The sequence below is a fragment of the Xiphophorus maculatus genome, chromosome 14 (assembly GCF_002775205.1).
Source record: "Xiphophorus maculatus strain JP 163 A chromosome 14, X_maculatus-5.0-male, whole genome shotgun sequence".
NCBI classification, from domain to species: domain Eukaryota; kingdom Metazoa; phylum Chordata; class Actinopteri; order Cyprinodontiformes; family Poeciliidae; genus Xiphophorus; species Xiphophorus maculatus.
In genome coordinates this window covers 15,876,644-15,902,837 of record NC_036456.1, presented here as the reverse complement: position 1 = coordinate 15,902,837, position 26,194 = coordinate 15,876,644, and the positions used below count along the sequence as shown (strand labels likewise).

General features: G+C 36.7%; 1 protein-coding gene across 7 annotated transcripts in view; it reads left to right on the top strand.

The window, feature by feature from the left end:
* Positions 1-26,194, top strand: part of kcnip4 (potassium voltage-gated channel interacting protein 4) — a 163,570-nt gene that overhangs the window by 99,700 nt on the left and 37,676 nt on the right. The window lies entirely within an intron of this gene.

Genomic DNA, 26,194 nt, shown 5'->3' with positions numbered 1-26,194 from the left:
GGACCAAATGTCATGCTGGAGCAGCTGGAAGCTTAAAAACTGGAACTATCTGGAAAAATGACATTTCTCCTGTTTGCTCAACATAAAAAAAACAAGCTGGAACATAGCAGTAGTGACTGTAAATAGTGGAGAATCCTACTTTTCTACAAATAATCCCATGTTTTACTTGTGAGAATTTACCAAACTGTTGAAGCTACGTTCTATGCTACTTAAACAATAAGTCCATCTACAGTTACTTTTCCTCACACCAACACACTGCTTAGCCTTAAAAAGAAAGGCTAATGCTACACATGTGATGGCTGGGAAAGAAGTTGATATGATATGTTTTGTCCTGACGCAAAAAGAAACGTAAAAACTGCAAAATAAGACATTTTCTCACCCAGGAAACCTCGTTGACAAACACCCGTGGTTGCCCCAAATGGTCTGGCTGCTGACTCACCTCTAGAGGTATAATTTTTATTGTTTATTGATGAGAAGGATAAATCTTATCTCAAACTGAGTAAGATGCTGCCCATTCAAAGAAAGTTCTCTGTTTCTCACTATAAAGAAGAAAATTGGTCCGGAGTTGCAGTAAATCAATGCTAAGGTTGTAGAGTGAGATAAGTTAAGTAAATTGCAGTCACAGTGAAAGGTGCCTTTTTCATGGAAGGACTTTTTTTGGGGTAGTTTCTGTGTAGCTTAATGGGGAACAATAGCTGAAGCAATGCCCACTAGAGATTTGTCAAGGTGCCACACTGAATTTTTGTCACCAGTGTGAGAATCTAATATTGAGTAGTTGGGTCTCTCAGGCTCTGAAGACCACCTGGTATTTATAAGATCTGTTTTCTGCACAGGCTGCCAAGCTGCTTGCCGTATGGCTGAGCTTTCACATGCAACAAGCAAACGTGTCCTTTCAGAAATTAGATCTGGTTATGGTTTTTGGAAAGCAAATAAAGATTTTCTCATGTCAGTAATATGTTCGATCCTTAATTATTGTTTTCTACTGATCTTTTTTTTTTGTTTGCTATTAAAATTGAAGAAAAAAATCACAATCCAAGTTCATTCACAAGTTATCAAAGAGGGTTTTTACTTTTTTACAAATGCAAAGCAGCTAAATATTGTGAACAGACCTGGTAACACTGATTTAAAAATGCAAAGACCAAATGAAAGAAACTTAATCTTTCTCAAATTGAGAGATTTTTATTTTACTTTTTTATTGTGCATAATTCACTTCTTAACCTAAAGTAAGTAGGATTGACATTTTTCCTCACATTTCTGCCAATAAAAGGTCATTGTTTTAACTAGGATGGCTCGACGGTATAAACAACAGACTTTTACAACACAAGCCCAATCAGCCAAGATGTTGCACAGAAACTTGTAAAGGTTGATTATTACTCTGTGGTATTCTCTCACTTGATGGCTTTTAGATAAAAATAGACTTGGAACACAGCCTGACGCAAATGGCTCTTTTCATTCTCTGTGCTCCTCTTTAGTTGTGAGACAGTGAGTGACAGTGGAGTACCACCAGTGCATGGGGATGTGACAGCTGACAAGGACGGCAAATTATCCTGCTGAAGGTGTGGCTTTTATCAGCCGGCACTTTTGAATTAGTGGCTTTAACGATAATTAGTCAAGGCCACACTAACGTGTATGCTTTACATGTTGTCTTAAAATAGCTGAGCTATGTGAAGAATTACACATGCTGCCTTAATGGTTTCATTTAACTAACTGAAACAATCTGGGACCTCTCCTGCTTTTGCTTCTGTGCTTATATGTGTTCTTTTTTTAAGCATCTTTTGTTTTATCAATGATCTCAGGTGAAGGAAGGGGCTAAATTTGAGTCAAATGTAAATCAAGCTTAGTTTACTCAAAAAAACAAAACTCTTAAACTGAAATTTTCCTAGCGGACGTAGCATTCAGAAGACCCTGCTCTCTAACACCTAGTTGTACCCTGTCTGGTTGAAGTAACTGCAGCAAACACTTGGAGACGTTGTTTGTCTCGCCTTCTATTGTGAGATTTTTAAGGGGCATCTTGTTCTGGCTCTGCCCAGGACTTTCACATTCTTAGTTGTCAGCAAGTCATTGGACAATCTGCTTGTATTTTTGAGTAATTTGTATGTTTAATATGCCTAATTTCATCCAAAGATGCCAAACAAATCATTCAGAACATGAAACTTGACCTGGTCTGAACAGAGGCTAAAGATAAAAGTTTAAAACCTTCACCGATTTTCAGAAAAGGAAGATGATCCCTCCTTAAAGTTCAGGGTTGGCGCGTGATGACGTAGAATTAACTGGATGACCCAATCGTAGGACAAACCAGAACTACCTAAGAGGATAATTCACATAGCATCCATTCCTGCTCTGTCAAAGCTTGAAAGGTTAATTTTGCATGTGTGTCAGTGCACCATGACGGAGAGGATTTAGAGTCTGTGTGTGTATTTTAGAAAGAAGTCTGACACCAGAGCCTTTCTGTAGTATATTCTTACTCTGCACAATAATCACAAGTAAGACTGATGTCCTGGTTTCTGAACCATTGGTTTGTTTTGATGTTCAGCAATTCTCAATCTAGCCTATTCAAACATTTTCTGGGATCCACCTGTGATATTGACATGATAGATTTCCTTATTTATATATTTAGTTTTTGTACTCCATAGATATGTTGTATTTGATATTTGGGCTCAGTTAATGTGAGAATTTGTCAACCAAAGCTGAGAGGTTCTAGTTGAATATAACTTATTTATTCCGCTCTTGTTCAACTGCGGTAAAACATTAAGTGGATGTATAATTATTGAATCATACAGTGCATCAGTTAAAGTGATGAGGATGGGCAGGATTTGTGACAAATATTGCCAGAGAGGGGAGGACTAAAGGAAACAGACAGAGCAGCATTTAAAAAACAGTTGTGTGCAGAGCTCTAGTTCCACTTGGGCAGATGAATTAAAGTAATTTGGTATCTTATTCACAAATAATACTAGAACAGACTGACTGGGGTTTTGTCTGCCATTTGTCTGATGATGCTGCTTGTGACAAAAGAGCCCAATCAAGAAGCAAAGCTCAGTTTGGTTCCCCTTCAAGCCCTGAAACAGTTTACTTTGGAGCAGGATGTCTGTGTTTCCAGAGAGGACGGCTGATATTAAAGAAAAATCAAACAAAACGTAATTGTGGTGTGAGAGTTGCCAACTGGATGTCCAGATATGAATAGGAAAGATCAAACTTTCTGAGCGGCAAATCCCAACAATAGTGGGGCCAGAATTAAACTTTAAATGTGTGCTGAAGAGGTTGCCTCAGCAAGTGAAAGAAAAGGATAAACTGTATCAAAGAAAATACAAATCTTCAGCCTTGAATTGCATCATGCATTATCTTCTTTTGAGCTTTTATTGTATTCAACTTAATTATTTTCCCATCTACTGGTGAAAAAGAGATAATACAGCGTGTTTGATATTAGTTGCAGGGACCAGTTGGATTTTCGTCTCACTCCTCATCTTTGTATGTGTTACTAGAAAATGCTTACAGTGTGTACGGCTTCGGATTAATGTGGGGTGTGTTGCATCTAGTCTATCCGGTCACATCTTCTATAAAGATAATTTCCCGCATTCGGAATGCCAGGTCGTACAAAAGGTTACAGCTAATTTAGAGCAGGTTTACTCTTGCATGCATAAAGGGATGATTACTGTTTACACCTCATAAGCCTGTAATGTTAGGAATGTAGAAAAGAACAGATAACAGGGAGGCTGTTTGAATAGAGCAAGTTAATCAACATGACAAAATGAATCACAGCGGTGCTCTTTTATTAAATATTATGTGACTAATCTGTCTCTTTTTCATATTTGTCCTATTATTGCTATTCATAACCTGGGAAGAGTGTTCCTTATTGCTTTCATTTTACTATCTGGAAAATGTTATTCAATGAAAGGGTAATAAAACAAAGTGAACTCCAGGACAATTTGCACAGTACTTGGCGGGGGTCTTGAGTAGACATGGAAGCGGTGGTGTTGTGTTTTATTTCTCTCTACTGGATTTTAACAATGTTAGTGATGTTTCCACCAGCATTAACTCTAACATGTCATTAATCTTAGCAATAAGGGATCTACATAACCTGAGAGTTTTAAGAAACTGAATGAATGAAGATGTAATTTTGTCTTTGCCAGCAGGATCTCTTATACGTGCAGAAGGATTTGTTTTGCCTCCCAAACGTCTAAGGCTGGACTTTTAACAGTGCAATTTATTTGCACTCAGTGACCCTCTTAAACCAAGGATTACAGTTGGCTTCCTTTCAGCTCTGGAGAAACAGCTTTCTTAATTACAAGTTTAATATTGGCCTCTCTTATCAAGAACATGATGCTACGGCATTCTCATTTATTATAGTCTTAATATTAATTTAACTATAGGGCTTCTTTTAATTTAGTTTTTTTCATGACTGTTTGGACTCAGCCTCTCTAAGGGTGTCTAATTGGGGCCTGCCATGCAAAGCAATGGCAGGAACCTATTGCTATTCTCCCAAGAAAAGTTTCTTTATTGGGGCCTGCCATGCAAAGCAATGGCAGGAACCTATTACTATTGTCGGAGAGAAGCGTCTCTTTATTATAGAACTTTATTTTTCTTCCGTAACCGTTAATGCGGCTCATACCGCTGGGTGCACACCTACAAATGAGGTATCAAAACGTGCAGAAAATTCACGCCATTGGAGCTATTATTTTTGGTGGGATTTGGGCTTAACGTGGCGACATAATTCGCAAAAAACTACGAAAAAAACCCCATTATAACTCAATGGGAAAAATCCTAGAAATACCCTATTTTTGAGGATTTGCTGTGTCGTCACAAATTCACCTAGAAATGCCATTCAAATTTCATTTTGTAGATACGTCTGTGATCTCTTCGAAAGTGAAGACGGCTCGTCGATACCAGTTACGGTTTGTCCACAATTTGCCTCTAAGCGACCCAAACTTTCTCATTTTTGCTGAAATTACAGTGACAGCCCATCTCGGTTCATATCTGGGCACAACATTTCTTTCTCTCATCGCTGTAAATGCTCTGAGTGAGGTACAGATATGAATCTCGGGACTATCGCAGAAGACACATTGAACTGTCATACGCTCGAAACGCTTTTCGAATATGTATTACGGTTCCCGAACAAGAAGGATTTGTTTCCAATGCTTTTTTTCAGTAAAGTGTGTTTGCTCAAACACACTTGTGTGTTTGAGAGCTCACAGCTCAGAGCTCACACCTGCTGAGACCATTATTTGCCATAGCAACGGAACTCAAGAGGCTATTGGCTGCTGGTTAGGACTACGAATACGCATCACTGTAGTTCTATCTATCCTCAGTTGAAACAGATCAGGACTGAGAACTGGCCTTTAGAACTACTGCTGCTATGGGCTGTATATAACTGATTTAACTCAGTAACTGTTACACATGGGATTAGTTTGGAACTTTAAAATGGAGCATAATAATAATTTCAAAATAAAAGCCTTGAATATTTTTACATCAGGTAATTGCTGTTTTTGGCTTTATTTGACGTTTTCATCCAAAGCACTGTTACACATGGGATTACTTTGGAACTTTAAAATGGAGAATAATAATTTCAAAATAAAAGCCTTGAATATTTTTACATCATGTAATTGCTCTTTTTGGCTTTATTTGACTTTTTCATCAATTTCAAAATAAAAGCCTTGAATATTTTTACATGACGTAATGAAGCATACTGAAAATTTCAAAATAAAAGCCTTGCATATTTTTACATGACGTAATTGCTCTTTTTGGCTTTATTTGACTTTTTCATCCAAAGCACTCTTACACGTGGTATTAGTTCAGAACTTTAAAATAAAGCATACTGCAAATTTCAAAATAAAAGCCTTTAATATTTTTACATCAGCTACTTGTGTTTTGAGCATTATATAACTATTTTAACCCAAGGACTATTACACATGGGATTAGTTTGGCCCTTTGAAATGAAGTTTAACAAAACTTCCAAAAATAAAAGCCTTGAATATTTTTACATCATGTAATTGCTCTTTTTGGCTTTATTTGACTTTTTCATCAATTTCAAAATAAAAGCCTTGAATATTTTTACATGACGTAATTGCTCTTTTTGGCTTTATTTGACTTTTTCATCCAAAGCACTCTTACACGTGGTATTAGTTCGGAACTTTAAAATGAAGCATACTGAAAATTTCAAAATAAAAGCCTTGAATATTTTTACATCAGCTACTTGTGTTTTGAGCATTATATAACTATTTTCACCCAAGGACTATTACGCATGGGATTAGTTTGGCCCTTTGAAATGAAGTTTAACAAAACTTCCAAAATAAAAGCCTTGACAACATTTTAAATCGTACCGAATGGTGCACGTCCACCTCGCTTAACGTTCTTGCGGTTCTCCGCGTGCCACTGATTACGTCGCGGCGTTCTTTAGCGTCAATGCCGATTTGTAGTGACGACGCCGTGCCCAAACCCCACGGGCGCGCCTCGGCAGGCCCCGGCTAAATTTCTTCCGAAATTTTCTAGTTATTGGGGCCTGCCATGCAAAGCAATGGCAGGAACCTATTGCTATTGTCGGAGAGAAGCGTCTCTTTATTTATTTTTCTTCCGTAACCGTTAATGCGGCTCATACCGCTGGGTGCACACCTACAAATGAGGTATCAAAACGTGCAGAAAATTCACGCCATGATTGCTATTACTTTTGGTGGGATTTGGGCTTAACGTGGCGACATAATTCGCAAAAAACTACGAAAAAAATCCCATTATAAGTCAATGGGAAAAATCCTAGAAATACCCTATTTTTGAGGATTTGCTGTGTCGTCACAAATTCACCTAGAAATGCCATTCAAATTTCATTTTGTAGATACGTCTGTGATCTCTTCGAAAGTGAAGACGGCTCGTCGATACCAGTTACGGTTTGTCCACAATTTGCCTCTAAGCGACCCAAAGTTTCTCATTTTTGGTCATATTAGAGTGACAGCCGACCTCGGATCAGATATGGGCACAACATTTCTTTCTCTCATCACTGTAAATGCTCTGAGTGAGGTACAGATATGAATCTCGGGACTATCGCAGAAGACACATTGAACTGTCATACGCTTAAAACGCTTTTCGAATATGTATTACGGTTCCCGAACAAGAAGGATTTGTTTCCAATGCTTTTTTTCAGTAAAGTGTGTTTGCTCAAACACACTTGTGTGTTTGAGAGCTCACAGCTCAGAGCTCACACCTGCTGAGACCATTATTTGCCATAGCAACGGAACTCAAGAGGCTATTGGCTGGTGATTTGGACTACAAAAACGCATCACTGTAGTTCTATCTATCCTCAGTTGAAACAGATCAGGACTGAGAACTGGCCTTTACAACTACTTGCTGCTTTGGGCTGTATATAACTGATTTAACTCAGTAACTGTTACACATGGGTTTAGTTTGGAACTTTAAAATGGAGCATAATAATAATTTCAAAATAAAAGCCTTGAATAGTTTTACATCAGGTAATTGCTGTTTTTGGCTTTATTTGACGTTTTCATCCAAAGCACTGTTACACATGGGATTACTTTGGAACTTTAAAATGGAGAATAATAATAATTTCAAAATAAAAGCCTTGAATATTTTTACATCAGGTAATTGCTTTTTTTGGCCGTATATGACTTTTTCATCCAAAGCAATGTTACACATGGGATTAGTTTGGAACTTTAAAATGGAGCATAATAATAATTTCAAAATAAAAGCCTTGAATATTTTTACATCAGGTAATTGCTCTTTTTGGCTTTATTTGACTTTTTCATCCAAAGCACTGTTACACGTGGTATTAGTTTGGCCCTTTGAAATGAAGCATACTGAAAATTTCAAAATAAAAGCCTTGAATATTTTTACATGACGTAATTGCTCTTTTTGGCTTTATTTGACTTTTTCATCCAAAGCACTGTTACACATGGTATTAGTTTGGCCCTTTGAAATGAAGCATACAGAAAATTTCAAAATAAAAGCCTTGAATATTTTTACATGACGTAATTGCTCTTTTTGGCTTTATTTGACTTTTTCATCCAAAGCACTGTTACACATGGTATTAGTTTGGCCCTTTGAAATGAAGCTTAACAAAAGTTTCAAAATAAAAGCCTTGAATATTTTTACATCATGTAATTGCTCATTTTGGCTTTATTTGACTTTTTCATCCAAAGCACTGTTACACATGGTATTAGTTTGGCCCTTTGAAATGAAGCATACTGAAAATTTCAAAATAAAAGCCTTGAATATTTTTACATGACGTAATTGCTCTTTTTGGCTTTATTTGACTTTTTCATCCAAAGCACTCTTACACGTGGTATTAGTTCAGAACTTTAAAATGAAGCATACTGATAATTTCAAAATAAAAGCCTTGAATATTTTTACATGACGTAATTGCTCTTTTTGGCTTTATTTGACTTTTTCATCCAAAGCACTGTTACACATGGTATTAGTTTGGCCCTTTGAAATGAAGCATACAGAAAATTTCAAAATAAAAGCCTTGAATATTTTTACATGACGTAATTGCTCTTTTTGGCTTTATTTGACTTTTTCATCCAAAGCACTGTTACACATGGTATTAGTTTGGCCCTTTGAAATGAAGCTTAACAAAAGTTTCAAAATAAAAGCCTTGAATATTTTTACATCATGTAATTGCTCATTTTGGCTTTATTTGACTTTTTCATCCAAAGCACTGTTACACATGGTATTAGTTTGGCCCTTTGAAATGAAGATTAACAAAAATTTCAAAATAAAAGCCTTGAATATTTTTACATGACGTAATTGCTCTTTTTGGCTTTATTTGACTTTTTCATCCAAAGCACTGTTACACATGGTATTAGTTTGGCCCTTTGAAATGAAGCTTTACAAAAGTTTCAAAATAAAAGCCTTGAATATTTTTACATGACGTAATTGCTCTTTTTGGCTTTATTTGACTTTTTCATCCAAAGCACTGTTACACATGGTATTAGTTTGGCCCTTTGAAATGAAGCATACAGAAAATTTCAAAATAAAAGCCTTGAATATTTTTACATGACGTAATTGCTCTTTTTGGCTTTATTTGACTTTTTCATCCAAAGCACTCTTACACGTGGTATTAGTTCAGAACTTTAAAATGAAGCATACTGAAAATTTCAAAATAAAAGCCTTGAATACTTTTACATCAGCTACTTGTGTTTTGAGCATTATATAACTATTTTAACCCAAGGACTATTACGCTTGGGATTAGTTTGGCCCTTTGAAATGAAGTTTAACAAAACTTCCAAAATAAAAGCCTCGACAACATTTTAAATTGTACCGAACGGTGCACGTCCGCCTCGCTTAACGTTCTTGCGGTTCTCCGCGTGCCGCTGATCACGTCGCGGCGTTCTTTGGCGTCGACGCCGATTTGTGGCGCGACGACGCCGGGCCCATGCCCGACGGGCGCGCCTTGGCAGGCCCCGGCTAAATTTCTTCCGAAATTTTCTAGTTGGGGCCTGCCATGCAAAGCAATGGCAGGAACCTATTGCTATTGTCGGAGAAAGTGTTTCTTTATTGGGGCCTGCCATGCAAAGCAATGGCAGGAACCTATTACTCTACACCCAACAAAGTGTCTCTTTATTATAATTCTTTATTTTTCTTCCGTCACCGTTAATGCGGCTCATACCGCTGGGTGCACACCTACAAATGAGGTATCAAAACGTGCAGAAAATTCACGCCATTGGAGCTATTATTTGTGGTGGGATTTGGGCTTAACGTGGCGACATAATTCGCAAAAAACTACGAAAAAAAACCCATTATAAGTCAATGGGAAAAATCCTGGAAATACCCTATTTTTGAGGATTTTCTGTGTCGTCACAAATTCACCTAGAAATGCCATTCAAATTTCATTTTGTAGATACGTCTGTGATCTCTTCGAAAGTGAAGACGGCTTGTCGATACCAGTTACGGTTTGTCCACAATTTGCCTCTAAGCGACCCAAAGTTTCTCATTTTTCCTAAAGTTAGAGTGCTTCTCTCGCTGATTAGAGTGAGAGATCAAGACAACTTTTTCCACCCAAATCATTTTTGAAATCGCCATCACGGCCACAAATATCGCACGATTAGTATCAAAATCGGTCCTGACATTGATACGCCTGTCTGCTCCGGTAAAATGTTTTCGAAATTTATCTAGACCGTACGGTTTTCTGTCACGGTGCTTCAGAGCAAAGTCATGCGACAGGATTTTCTGAGGCTCTCAGGCTCTTTCACTAACACTTCACACCTTGGTGTGAAACTTATTTAACATAGCAACGGAGCTCAAGAGGCTATTGGCTGCTGGTTTGGACTACAAATACGCATCATTGTAGTTCTATCTATCCTCAGTTGAAACAGATCAGGACTGAACTGGCCTTTATAACTAATTGCTGCTATGGGCTGTATATAACTGATTTAACTCAGTAACTGTTACACATGGGATTAGTTTGGAACTTTAAAATGAAGCTTAACAAAAATTTCACAATAAAAGCCTTGAATATTTTTACATCATGTAATTGCTCTTTTTGGCTTTATTTGACTTTTTCATCCAAAGCACTGTTACACATGGGATTAGTTTGGAACTTTAAAATGAAGCTTAACAAAAATTTCACAATAAAAGCCTTGAATATTTTACATGAAGTAATTGCTCTTTTTGGCCGTATATGACTTTTTCATCCAAAGCAATGTTACACATGGGATTAGTTCGGAACTTTAAAATGGAGCATAATAATAATTTCAAAATAAAAGCCTTGAATATTTTTACATCAGGTAATTGCTGTTTTTGGCTTTATTTGACGTTTTCATCCAAAGCACTGTTACACATGGGATTACTTTGGAACTTTAAAATGGAGAATAATAATAATTTCAAAATAAAAGCCTTGAATATTTTTACATCAGGTAATTGCTGTTTTTGGCTTTATATGACTTTTTCATCCAAAGCACTGTTACACATGGGATTAGTTTGGAACTTTAAAATGGAGCATAATAATAATTTCAAAATAAAAGCCTTGAATATTTTTACATCAGGTAATTGCTCTTTTTGGCTTTATTTGACTTTTTCATCCAAAGCACTGTTACACGTGGTATTAGTTTGGCCCTTTGAAATGAAGCATTCTGAAAATTTCAAAATAAAAGCCTTGAATAATTTTACATGACGTAATTGCTCTTTTTGGCTTTATTTGACTTTTTCATCCAAAGCACTGTTACACGTGGTATTAGTTTGGCCCTTTGAAATGAAGCATACTGAAAATTTCAAAATAAAAGCCTTGAATATTTTTACATCAGCTACTTGTGTTTTGAGCATTATATAACTATTTTAACCCAAGGACTATTACGCATGGGATTAGTTTGGCCCTTTGAAATGAAGGTTAACAAAACTTCCAAAATAAAAGCCTCGACAACATTTTAAATCGTACCGAACGGTGCACGTCCGCCTCGCTTAACGTTCTTGCGGTTCTCCGCGTGCCACTGATCACGTCGCGGCGTCCTTTGGCGTCGACGCCGATTTGTGGCGCGACGACGCCGGGCCCATGCCCGACGGGCGCGCCTCGGCAGGCCCCGGCTAAATTTCTTCCGAAATTTTCTAGTTGGGGCCTGCCATGCAAAGCAATGGCAGGAACCTATTACTATTGTCGGAGAGAAGCGTCTCTTTAAGTATTTGGGGCCTGCCATGCAAAGCAATGGCAGGAACCTATTACTCTACACCCAACAAAGTGTCTCTTTAATATTATTATAATTCTTTATTTTTCTTCCGTAACCGTTAATGCGGCTCGTACCGCTGGGTGCACACCTACAAATGAGGTATCAAAACGTGCAGAAAATTCACGCCATTGGAGCTATTACTTCTGGTGGGATTTGGGCTTAACGTGGCGACATAATTCGCAAAAAACTACGAAAAAACCCCCATTATAACTCAATGGGAAAAATCCTAGAAATACCCTATTTTTGAGGATTTGCTGTGTCGTCACAAATTCACCTAGAAATGCCATTCAAATTTCATTTTGTAGATACGTCTGTGATCTCTTCGAAAGTGAAGACGGCTCGTCGATACCAGTTACGGTTTGTCCACAATTTGCCTCTAAGCGACCCAAACTTTCTCATTTTTGCTGAAATTACAGTGACAGCCGATCTCGGTTCAGATCTGGGCATAACATTTCTTTCTCTCATCACTGTAAATGCTCTGAGTGAGGTACAGATATGAATCTCGGGACTATCGCAGAAGACACATTGAACTGTCATACGCTCGAAACGCTTTTCGAATATGTATTACGGTTCCCGAACAAGAAGGATTTGTTTCCAATGCTTTTTTTCAGTAAAGTGTGTTTGCTCAAACACACTTGTGTGTTTGAGAGCTCACAGCTCACAGCTCACACCTGCTGAGACCATTATTTGCCATAGCAACGGAACTCAAGAGGCTATTGGCTGCTGATTTGGACTACGAATACGCATCGCTGTAGTTCTATCTATCCTCAGTTGAAACAGATCAGGACTGAGAACTGGCCTTTAGAACTACTGCTGCTATGGGCTGTATATAACTGATTTAACTCAGTAACTGTTACACATGGGATTAGTTTGGAACTTTAAAATGGAGCATAATAATAATTTCAAAATAAAAGCCTTGAATAGTTTTACATCAGGTAATTGCTGTTTTTGGCTTTATTTGACGTTTTCATCCAAAGCACTGTTACACATGGGATTACTTTGGAACTTTAAAATGGAGAATAATAATAATTTCAAAATAAAAGCCTTGAATATTTTTACATCAGGTAATTGCTTTTTTTGGCCGTATATGACTTTTTCATCACAAGCAATGTTACACATGGGATTAGTTTGGAACTTTAAAATGGAGAATAATAATTTCAAAATAAAAGCCTTGAATATTTTTACATCAGGTAATTGCTGTTTTTGGCTTTATTTGACGTTTTCATCCAAAGCACTGTTACACATGGGATTACTTTGGAACTTTAAAATGGAGAATAATAATAATTTCAAAATAAAAGCCTTGAATATTTTTACATCAGGTAATTGCTGTTTTTGGCTTTATATGACTTTTTCATCCAAAGCACTGTTACACATGGGATTAGTTTGGAACTTTAAAATGGAGCATAATAATAATTTCAAAATAAAAGCCTTGAATATTTTTACATCAGGTAATTGCTCTTTTTGGCTTTATTTGACTTTTTCATCCAAAGCACTGTTACACGTGGTATTAGTTTGGCCCTTTGAAATGAAGCATTCTGAAAATTTCAAAATAAAAGCCTTGAATAATTTTACATGACGTAATTGCTCTTTTTGGCTTTATTTGACTTTTTCATCCAAAGCACTGTTACACGTGGTATTAGTTTGGCCCTTTGAAATGAAGCATACTGAAAATTTCAAAATAAAAGCCTTGAATATTTTTTACATCAGCTACTTGTGTTTTGAGCATTATATAACTATTTTAACCCAAGGACTATTACGCATGGGATTAGTTTGGCCCTTTGAAATGAAGTTTAACAAAACTTCCAAAATAAAAGCCTTGACAACATTTTAAATCGTACCGAACGGTGCACGTCCGCCTCGCTTAACGTTCTTGCGGTTCTCCGCGTGCCACTGCTTACGTCGCGGCGTTCTTTGGCGTCGACGCCGATTTGTGGCGCGACGACGCCGGGCCCGAACCCCACGGCCGCGCCTTGGCAGGCCCCGGCTAAATTTCTTCCGAAATTTTCTAGTATTATTCTTTATTTTTCTTCCGTAACCGTTAATGCGGCTCATACCGCTGGGTGCACACCTACAAATGAGGTATCAAAACGTGCAGAAAATTCACGCCATTGGAGCTATTATTTTTGGTGGGATTTGGGCTTAACGTGGCGACATAATTCGCAAAAAACTGCGAAAAAAACCCCATTATAACTCAATGGGAAAAATCCTAGAAATACCCTATTTTTGAGGATTTGCTGTGTCGTCACAAATTCACCTAGAAATGCCATTCAAATTTCATTTTGTAGATACGTCTGTGATCTCTTCGAAAGTGAAGACGGCTCGTCGATACCAGTTACGGTTTGTCCACAATTTTCCTCTAAGCGACCCAAAGTTTCTCATTTTTGCTCAAGTTAGAGTGCGTTTCTGGCTGCTTAGAGTGAGAGATGAAGACAACTTTTTCAACCCAAATCATTTTTGAAATCGCCATCACGCCCACAAATATCGCACGATTAGTATCAAAATCGGTCCTGACATTGATACGCCTGTCTGCTCCGGTAAAATGTTTTCGAAATTTATCTAGACCGTACGGTTTTCTGTCACGGTGCTTCAGAGCAAAGTCATGCGACAGGATTTTCTGAGGCTGTCTGAGGCTCTCTCCCATGTATTTGAATAGAATTTCAGATCTGGGCACAACATTTCTTTCTCTCATCGCTGTAAATGTTCTGAGTGAGGTACAGATATGAATCTCGGGACTATCGCAGAAGACACATTGAACTGTCATACGCTGCAAACGCTTTTCGAATATGTATTACGGTTCCCGAACAAGAAGGATTTGTTTCCAATGCTTTTTTGTCAGTAAAATGTGTTTGCTCAAACACACAATTGTGTGTTTGAGAGCTCAGCGCTCAGAGCTCACACCTGCTGAGACCATTATTTACCATAGCAACGGAACTCAAGAGGCTATTGGCTGCTGATTTGGACTACAGATACGCATCGCTGTAGTTCTATCTATCCTCAGTTGAAACAGATCAGGACTGAGAACTGGCCTTTAGAACTACCTGCTGCTATGGGCTGTATATAACTGATTGAACTCAGTAACTGTTACACATGGGATTAGTTTGGAACTTTAAAATTAAGCATACTGAAAATTTCAAAATAAAAGCCTTGAATATTTTACATGACGTAATTGCTCTTTTTGGCCGTATATGACTTTTTCATCCGAAGCAATGTTACACATGGGATTAGTTTGGAACTTTAAAATGGAGCATAATAATAATTTCAAAATAAAAGCCTTGAATATTTTACATGACGTAATTGCTCTTATTGGCCGTATATGACTTTTTCATCCAAAGCAATGTTACACATGGGATTAGTTCGGAACTTTAAAATGGAGAATAATAATAATTTCAAAATAAAAGCCTTGAATATTTTTACATCAGGTAATTGCTGTTTTTGGCTTTATATGACTTTTTCATCCAAAGCACTGTTACACATGGGATTACTTTGGAACTTTAAAATGGAGAATAATAATAATTTCAAAATAAAAGCCTTGAATATTTTTACATCAGGTAATTGCTGTTTTTGGCTTTATATGACTTTTTCATCCAAAGCACTGTTACACATGGGATTACTTTGGAACTTTAAAATGGAGAATAATAATAATTTCAAAATAAAAGCCTTGAATATTTTTACATCAGGTAATTGCTGTTTTTGGCTTTATATGACTTTTTCATCCAAAGCACTGTTACACATGGGATTAGTTTGGAACTTTAAAATGGAGCATAATAATAATTTCAAAATAAAAGCCTTGAATATTTTTACATCAGGTAATTGCTCTTTTTGGCTTTATTTGACTTTTTCATCCAAAGCAATGTTACACATGGGATTAGTTCGGAACTTTAAAATGGAGCATAATAATAATTTCAAAATAAAAGCCTTGAATATTTTTACATCAGGTAATTGCGCTTTTTGGCTTTATGTGACTTTTTTATCCAAAGCACTGTTACACAATGGAATAGTTTGGCCCTCTGAAATGAAGCATACTGAAAATTTCAAAATAAAAGCCTTGAATATTTTTACGTCATGTAATTGCTCTTTTTGGCCGTATATGACTTTTTCATCCAAAGCACTGTTACACATGGGATTACTTTGGAACTTTAAAATGGAGCATAATAATAATTTCAAAATAAAAGCCTTGAATATTTTTACATCAGGTAATTGCGCTTTTTGGCTTTATGTGACTTTTTCATCCAAAGCACTGTTACACATGGGATTAGTTCGGAACTTTAAAATGGAGCATAATAATAATTTCAAAATAAAAGCCTTGCATATTTTTACATCAGGTAATTGCGCTTTTTGGCTTTATGTGACTTTTTTATCCAAAGCACTGTTACACATGGGATTCGTTCGGAACTTTAAAATGGAGCATACTGAAAATTTCAAAATAAAAGCCTTGAGAATTTTTACATGAGATTATTGCTGTTTTGAGCACTATATAACTGATTTTATCCAATGACTGTTATTCATGGGATTAGGTTGGCCCTTTGAAATGAAGTTTAACAAAACTTCCAAAATAAAAGCCTCGACAAAAATTTTAAATCGTACCGAACGGTGCACGTCCGCCTCGCTTAACGTTCTTGCGGTTCTCCGCGTGCCACTGATTACGTTGCGGCGTTCTTTAGCGTCGATGCCGATTTGTGGCGTGACGACGCCGGGCCCGAACCCCACGGGCGCGCCTTGGCAGGCCCCGGCTAAATTTCTTCCGAAATTTTCTAGTTATTATTATAATTCTTTATTTTTCATCCGTAACCGTTAATGCGGCTCATACCGCTGCGTGCACACCTACAAAAGAGGTATCAAAACCTGCAGAAAATTCACGCCATTCCAGCTATTACTTTTGGTGGGATTCGGGATGAACATGGCGACATAATTCGCAAAAAACTACGAAAAAAAACCCATTATAAGTCAATGGGGAAAATCCATTGAAAACCCTAATACCCTACTGGCTAAAACAGAGAATTGTCTCCCCCAGCTGGCTCAAATGAAGTATTGTAAGTCTGAAAAGCGAAAAGAGCAAGTATGAAAAAAAAAAAGATTGTGCCTTGGATATACTGGATTAAACAAAACTTTAAATTTGAGGTAAGAAGTGTTTGTGTTCTGTCCATAAAATATACTATTTAATTTAATTACTATATTATTAGAACTGCTTACAGTTGTTAAATGTAATGTGTTCTTTAAGAAATGTGATTGATTTTAAAAGTTTGACTGCTGTGGGATATTTTGTTGTGGCTCTGATAGCGTAGCTGCTACCTTGATGGAATATTTTTTCTACGACAAAAACCGGAATCACAATTTGTTCACATGTTAGCAATTTGCTAACTGGCTTTCGTGAAAGCCAGTTATTGATTACATTGAAGCGTTCTTTAGCATCGATGCTAATTTGTAGCATGACAACGCCGGGCCCAAACCGACGGGCAAGCTTTGGCAGGCCCCGGCTAAATTTCTTCAGAAATTTTCTAGTTATTCTTTATTTTTCATCCGTAACCGTTAATGCGGCTCATACCGCTGCGTGCACACCTACAAAAGAGGTATCAAAACGTGCAGAAAATTCACGCCATTCCAGCTATTACTTTTGGTGGGATTCGGGATTAACATGGCGACATAATTCGCAAAAAACTACGAAAAAAACCCCATTATAACTCAATGGGAAAAATCCTAGAAATACCCTATTTTTGAGGATTTGCTGTGTCGTCACAAATTCACCTAGAAATGCCATTCAAATTTCATTTTGTAGATACGTCTGTGATCTCTTCGAAAGTGAAGACGGCTCGTCGATACCAGTTATGGTTTGTCCACAATTTGCCTCTAAGCGACCCAAAGTTTCTCATTTTTGCTCATATTAGAGTGACAGCCGACCTCGGTTCATATCTGGGCACAACATTTCTTTCTCTCATCGCTGTAAATGCTCTGAGTGAGGTACAGATATGAATCTCGGGACTATCGCAGAAGACACATTGAACTGTCATACGCTTAAAACGCTTTTCGAATATGTATTACGGTTCCCGAACAAGAAGGATTTGTTTCCAATGCTTTTTTTCAGTAAAGTGTGTTTGCTCAAACACACTTGTGTGTTTGAGAGCTCACAGCTCAGAGCTCACACCTGCTGAGACCATTATTTGCCATAGCAACGGAACTCAAGAGGCTATTGGCTGCTGGTTAGGACTACGAATACGCATCGTTGTAGTTCTATCTATCCTCAGTTGAAACAGATCAGGACTGAGAACTGGCCTTTACAACTACTTGCTGCTTTGGGCTGTATATAACTGATTTAACTCAGTAACTGTTACACATGGGATTAGTTTTACACTTTAAAATTAAGCATATTGAAAATTTCACAATAAAAGCCCTGAATATTTTTACATGACGTAATTGCTCTTTTTTGGCTTTATTTGACTTTTTCATCCAAAGCACTGTTACACATGGTATTAGTTTGGCCCTTTAAAATGAAGCTTAACAAAAATTTCAAAATAAAAGCCTTGAATATTTTTACATCAGCTACTTGTGTTTTGAGCATTATATAACTATTTTAACCGAAGGACTATTACGCATGGGATTAGTTTGGCCCTTTGAAATGAAGCATCCTGCAAATTTCAAAATAAAAGCCTTGAATATTTTTACATGACGTAATTGCTCTTTTTGGCTTTATTTGACTTTTTCATCCAAAGCACTGTTACACATGGTATTAGTTTGGCCCTTTGAAATGAATATTAACAAAAATTTCAAAATTAAAGCCTTGAATATTTTTACATCATGTAATTGCTCTTTTTGGCTTTATTTGACTTTTTCATCCAAAGCACTGTTACACGTGGTATTAGTTTGGCCCTTTGAAATGAAGCTTAACAAAAGTTTCAAAATAAAAGCCTTGAATATTTTTACATGACGTAATTGCTCTTTTTGGCTTTATTTGACTTTTTCATCCAAAGCACTCTTACACGTGGTATTAGTTCAGAACTTTAAAATGAAGCATACTGAAAATTTCAAAATAAAAGCCTTGAATATTTTACATGAAGTAATTGCTCTTTTTGGCCGTATATGACTTTTTCATCCAAAGCAATGTTACACATGGGATTAGTTCGGAACTTTAAAATGGAGCATAATAATAATTTCAAAATAAAAGCCTTGAATATTTTTACATCAGGTAATTGCTGTTTTTGGCTTTATTTGACGTTTTCATCCAAAGCACTGTTACACATGGGATTACTTTGGAACTTTGAAATGAAGCATACTGAAAATTTCAAAATAAAAGCCTTGAATATTTTTACATCAGGTAATTGCTGTTTTTGGCTTTATATGACTTTTTCATCCAAAGCACTGTTACACATGGGATTAGTTTGGAACTTTAAAATGGAGCATAATAATAATTTCAAAATAAAAGCCTTGAATATTTTTACATCAGGTAATTGCTCTTTTTGGCTTTATTTGACTTTTTCATCCAAAGCACTGTTACACGTGGTATTAGTTTGGCCCTTTGAAATGAAGCATTCTGAAAATTTCAAAATAAAAGCCTTGAATAATTTTACATGACGTAATTGCTCTTTTTGGCTTTATTTGACTTTTTCATCCAAAGCACTGTTACACGTGGTATTAGTTTGGCCCTTTGAAATGAAGCATACTGAAAATTTCAAAATAAAAGCCTTGAATATTTTTACATCAGCTACTTGTGTTTTGAGCATTATATAACTATTTTAACCCAAGGACTATTACGCATGGGATTAGTTTGGCCCTTTGAAATGAAGGTTAACAAAACTTCCAAAATAAAAGCCTTGACAACATTTTAAATCGTACCGAACGGTGCACGTCCGCCTCGCTTAACGTTCTTGCGGTTCTCCGCGTGCCACTGATCACGTCGCGGCGTCCTTTGGCGTCGACGCCGATTTGTGGCGCGACGACGCCGGGCCCATGCCCGACGGGCGCGCCTTGGCAGGCCCCGGCTAAATTTCTTCCGAAATTTTCTAGTTCTTCTTTATTTTTCTTCCGTAACCGTTAATGCGGCTCATACCGCTTGGTGCACACCTACAAATGAGGTATCAAAACCTGCAGAAAATTCACGCCATTCCAGCTATTACTTCTGGTGGGATTTGGGCTTAACGTGGCGACATAATTCGCAAAAAACTACGAAAAAACCCCCATTATAAGTCAATGGGAAAAATCCTAGAAATACCCTATTTTTGAGGATTTGCTGTGTCGTCACAAATTCACCTAGAAATGCCATTCAAATTTCATTTTGTAGATACGTCTGTGATCTCTTCGAAAGTGAAGACGGCTCGTCGATACCAGTTACGGTTTGTCCACAATTTGCCTCTAAGCGACCCAAAGTTTCTCATTTTTGCTCAAATTAGAGTGACAGCAGACCTCGGATCAGATATGGGCACAACATTTCTTTCTCTCATCACTGTAAATGCTCTGAGTGAGGTACAGATATGAATCTCGGGACTATCGCAGAAGACACATTGAACTGTCATACGCTCGAAACGCTTTTCGAATATGTATTACGGTTCCCGAACAAGAAGGATTTGTTTCCAATGCTTTTTTTCAGTAAAGTGTGTTTGCTCAAACACACTTGTGTGTTTGAGAGCTCAGAGCTCACAGCTCACACCTGCTGAGACCATTATTTGCCATAGCAACGGAACTCAAGAGGCTATTGGCTGCTGATTTGGACTACGAATACGCATCGCTGTAGTTCTATCTATCCTCAGTTGAAACAGATCAGGACTGAACTGGCCTTTACAACTAATTGCTGCTTTGGGCTGTATATAACTGATTTAACTCAGTAACTGTTACACATGGGATTAGTTTTACACTTTAAAATTAAGCATATTGAAAATTTCACAATAAAAGCCCTGAATATTTTTACATGACGTAATTGCTCTTTTTTGGCTTCATTTGACTTTTTCATCCAAAGCACTGTTACACATGGTATTAGTTTGGCCCTTTAAAATGAAGCTTAACAAAAATTTCAAAATAAAAGCCTTGAATATTTTTACATGACATAATTGCTCTTTTTGGCTTTATTTGACTTTTTCATCCAAAGCACTGTTACACATGGTATTAGTTCAGAACTTTAAAATGAAGCATACTGAAAATTTCAAAATAAAAGCCTTGAATATTTTTACATCATGTAATTGCTCTTTTTGGCTTTATTTGACTTTTTCATCCAAAGCACTGTTACACATGGTATTAGTTTGGAACTTTAAAATGGAGCATAATAATAATTTCAAAATAAAAGCCTTGAATATTTTTACATCATGTAATTGCTGTTTTTGGCTTTATTTGACTTTTTCATCCAAAGCACTGTTACACATGGGATTAGTTTGGCCCTTTGAAATGAAGCATACTGAAAATTTTAAAATAAAAGCCTTGAATATTTTTACATGACGTAATTGCTGTTTGTGGCTTTATGTGACTTTTTCATCCAAAGCACTGTTACACATGGGATTAGTTTGGAACTTTAAAATTAAGCATACTGAAAATTTCAAAATAAAAGCCTTGAAGATTTTACATGACGTAATTGCTTTTTTTGGCCGTATATGACTTTTTCATGCAAAGCACTGTTACACATGGGATTAGTTCGGAACTTTAAAATGGAGCATACTGAAAATTTCAAAATAAAAGCCTTGAATATTTTTACATCAGCTACTTGTGTTTTCAGCATTATATAACTATTTTAACCCAAGGACTATTACGCATGGGATTAGTTTGGCCCTTTGAAATGAAGTTTAACAAAACTTCCAAAATAAAAGCCTTGACAACATTTTAAATCGTACTGAATGGTGCACGTCCGCCTCGCTTAACGTTCTTGTGGTTCTCCGCGTGCCACTGATTACGTTGCGGCGTTCTTTAGCGTCGACGCCGATTTGTGGCGTGACGACGCCGGGCCCAAGCCCGACGGGCGCGCCTTGGCAGGCCCCGGCTAAATTTCTTCAGAAATTTTGTTTTTCTAGTTATTATTATAATTCTTTATTTTTCATCCGTAACCGTTAATGCGGCTCATACCGCTGCGTGCACACCTACAAAAGAGGTATCAAAACCTGCAGAAAATTCACGCCATTCCAGCTATTACTTTTGGTGGGATTCGGGATGAACATGGCGACATAATTCGCAAAAAACTACGAAAAAAACCCCATTATAATTCAATGGGGAAAATCCATTGAAAACCCTAATACCCTACTGGCTAAAACAGAGAATTGTCTCCCCCAGCTGGCTCAAATGAAGTATTGTAAGTCTGAAAAGCGAAAAGAGCAAGTATGAAAAAAAAAAAGATTGTGCCTTGGATATACTGGATTAAACAAAACTTTAAATTTGATTGGTAAACATCCAACAGGTAGATGTGAGTGTGGTATGGATATGGAAACAGTAGAACATGTAATAATTAATTGTGGAAAATATAAAGCAAGTACAATAAATTAGGAAATATGATATAGAGACATTTAAACTTAATAAGATATTAATTAAACACAAAATAAATAAAGCGGTTATTACATGTTTGAAGGTAACAGGATTATATGTAAGACTTTAGATTGGGGAGCGGTTAACTGAAACGTGGGGCGTGCTAACCCCCTGCGCCACCACAGCACGCCCCATGAATATTTATGTTATTTCATAAAATTTCTTAAGAAAACTAAACTGATAGAAAGGATTTAGTGTTTTTTTTTTTTAAGTTGCGCCCTGATCCACACTCCATACCAGTAGGTGGCGGTAATGCACACCATTAAGTTGCTTGCCAACCGCCATTAAAAACAAAAAGAAGAAGAAGAGCTTTCTGCTTCCGACTGTTTGGTTAAGGTAAGAAGTGTTTGTGTTATGTCCATAAAATATACTATTTAATTTCATTACTATATTATTAGAACTGCTTACAGTTGTTAAATGTAATGTGTTCTTTAAGAAATGTGATCGATTTTAAAAGTTTGACTGCTGTGGGATATTTTGTTGTGGCTCTGATAGCGTAGCTGCTAGCTTGATGGAACCACAATTTGTTCACATGTTAGCACTTTGCTAACTGGCTTTCGTGAAACCAGTTAGGCTACAAAATCTCTGTTAACATCAATCTGATCAGCTGAAATAAGGCAATTTTGTTTTACCTCAACCTAGAGCTATTGTGACTTGCAGAAATTGCCACAAATAACCGGAACTAGCATATTAAGCTACTTCACTGAATCAGTTGCTTCGGATACAGATACTCTCAGCTGCCGTCTTGTGCCGACAGTGAAAAACAGCAGAACTACATAATATTAGCTTGGTATGATGTAAATTATAATTTTTGTTTGAATTACATAAAATAACTTCATGATCTGAGTTTTTTTTCATTATGCTTGGCCTATCAATAATTTCAAATAATAAAACATAAAATATCTGGGTTTATTTTGTTCATCCGAACCAGAACCTCCAGGTTCTCCGTTGTAGAGTTTTACTGAAAATCAGCGGAGAAATATCTGTAGCGCAGCAGCTGCGGTACAGTCTGCCCACTAGAGTAGAACTGAACCGAACCAAACATGAACGTATTTCATCGCCTAACGAAAGACAAGGAAGCAAAGAGATTTCGGCTAAAGAAATCTGAACTTGATTACATTGCAGCATCCTTTAGCGTCGATGCCAATTTGTAGCGTGACGACGCCGGGCACAAACCAGACGGGCGCGCCTTGGCAGGCCCCGGCTAAATTTCTTCAGAAATTTTGTTTTTCTAGTTCTATTCTTGTTCATTGTCTGAATATGTCTTTCACTAGCAGCTATTTTGGTAACTTGTCAACAAAGTTTCATGTGTACAAAATTAGTTATATTTTATGAGCTTGGCTATATAACTTGCAGAACAAAAATCTATAATTTTGGATATGATCTCTGAGAAAGGTAGTTTTCATCAGGACCAGGTGGTCCGAAGAAATAAAGCTGTCTTTCAGACTCAGCAGGCTTGTTTATACATTTAATAAATAGTGCTATAAAAACAATCTAAATCTTACTGAATTGAATAGTTGCCCTTCTTCTTAAAGTATACCTGACTGCTTACACTCTAAGTGGAATAAAATGTAAGAACACATGGCCTTAGTGGATTTAGACTATTAGACATGAACCTATGTTACTTAGAATGGGTTCAGTGAAAATACTAGTTTATTCTGTGTACTGTTGTAGCTTCATGTCCTCTCTGTTCCTGTGTTTGTGCAGAATTCTCACATAACTTTGACACTTCCCAATATAACACAAAACCTGTACAACAAAACCATGGCGCTATGTATTATTCCAAGCCTTGGTGTGATTCTTCACTCTTACTGGAGCTGAAAACACTGCAAGTCCTGCAGAAGATAGTTCATCTACATTTGCCTTGAATTTTAGAGACTTGTTGGCTCATTAAATTGCTGAGGTTTTTCCTCCACAGGGCTTCACATAATTAAATGTTTTTGGGGGTGATATTAAAATCTTTGATATTGTACTTACTGATTTCCCCCCCATTTTTTGTCCTACTTTTTAATTGTCTCTAAAACTGTTTCTCATTAATATCTTCTTTGCTTATTAGTGTTATCTTACTCAGTTCCTTATTAGATTCATGGACCAAATAGATAAATTATAATATCTAATTTAATACTCTTCCAGCAATGAATGTCTCCACACAATTAAATCAAAATAAGGCATCCCATTATTTCCAAACATAGATTATTAAAATTGTTTAAAAATTACCTCAGGAGTCCACTGAGCCAGATATATTTTTTTTTATTTGCAGAAATGGTTTCAAAAACCTTTTTGAATTTTGTACTTCAATATGGCATTTTTTATTTTTGGTTAGTTAATTTGGAAAGCTCTTATACAGCACTATTTTACATCACTTGGAAGGATGTGTGAACAGATAGCTCTCTGCAGAAATGAATCTGATTTTGATTACATAGGCATTTATTTAACACAGGGTACTTTACTACACTTATGAAAGAAAAAGCAACTGAAAACCAGAAGGTTTCAATTAGATGTTTTTGCCATTCATTATATTGTTGTGAAGCTCGGTTGCAGTGGTGAACTAAATGCTTGGTAAAATGTTTTATGATCACGTTGCCTTTTTTTTGTAAAAACTTCATTATTTATACATACTGGTTCCATTAAAAGCACAGTGTTGTACCAGTCCATTATTAGCAAGAATTATATTGAACTGTTCAGGTTAAAACACCTAAACTTTCTGAACTAATTCATTACTCCAAAGTGAAGAAGGTTGTTTTCATTAATCAAATCAGAAATACATTTTTAAATAATATGCAAATGCTGACAATAGTCAATTATTATCAGTGATGTATGTTTTTCAACATTATTTGAAACCTAGCCTTTACCCGATTTGTCTTTCAAAATTACTTTTATATCATCTACATTTTGAAATCAATGCAAGGCTGATGTTTCTTTTAAATATATCCAATATCTGATTAAGCATATAAGATTAGGAAACATTGCTTACTTCAGGGGCAACAGGTGAACCTCTTCTAAAAAGGTCTGAGGGAAAATTAGAATTCATTCAGCTTCAGCTTCCACACCTTGTCTCAACTGGATATCAAAAACTCATTCCCTCTTAAAAATTCAGGTTGCATCTTTCATTCACTTCAGTGCCATTTTGAGCTGCACTCACTTCATGTTTGTGAAGTAAAAATAGCTTTGTTAGAAGATCTCGAAAAAAGGGAGCATTTGAAAGTGTTCCTGCACTGCTCTGATATAGGCATAAGATGGCTGCTAGTCATTATTTCCTCAAAATCTCAGCTTGCCAAGAGCACATTACTATAGTAAAAAACAACTTTCCACAAAACCTCATTTACAAGAAATAAGTTGTACAAAAAAAATGTATTATGCATATTTTCAGCTCTGTTGCCTCTTGACTTTTTTTTTACCTCTGTGAAAATTTTACAGTATTTGTGTTTAAACAGATCAATGGGACTCCTTCAAAGGAGATGCATCTACTGTTGTAGTAGTGCTGATAAAACAGAAACAGCTATTAAACACTTTCATATCTGCAATTACATAACCTCATAGCAAATATTCCACTTGTATTGATTTCCTCTCTGTCTTGCTGGTGAACTGTGCTGTACATATTTAATGTGCGGACAGTGGCTCCAGCCTTCCTGTTTTCTCTCTGCCATTTCATTTCACCTTTGCACCACTGCATTTACTGTCCCCAGCTAATGCTTGTTTCACACTGCCTTTTGCACCTAAAGGTTAATCATCACTGGCACTTTGCTTCTGAAGGATACTCCACTGTAAATTACATGACAAGCTGTCTCCAGAGAAACCAGATGTCCTGCTCTGTGTCGCAACATGTTGCCTTTACTGTGCAACAGTGGGGTTGATGTTGGAAAAAACAGGGAGACGAGCAGGTCAATGTTATCTGCTAAAGCACATTGCAGCAAGCTTTGTGCTACTGTCCTTTTCATCAAGGCATTGACTTTTCCCTGTAACATTATGATGAACAATCTGAGTAGAACTGCTGCAGGACAGACGTTGTCATTTTACTTCAGCACCTTTTTACTGTCAGTCCTGCACTTTAT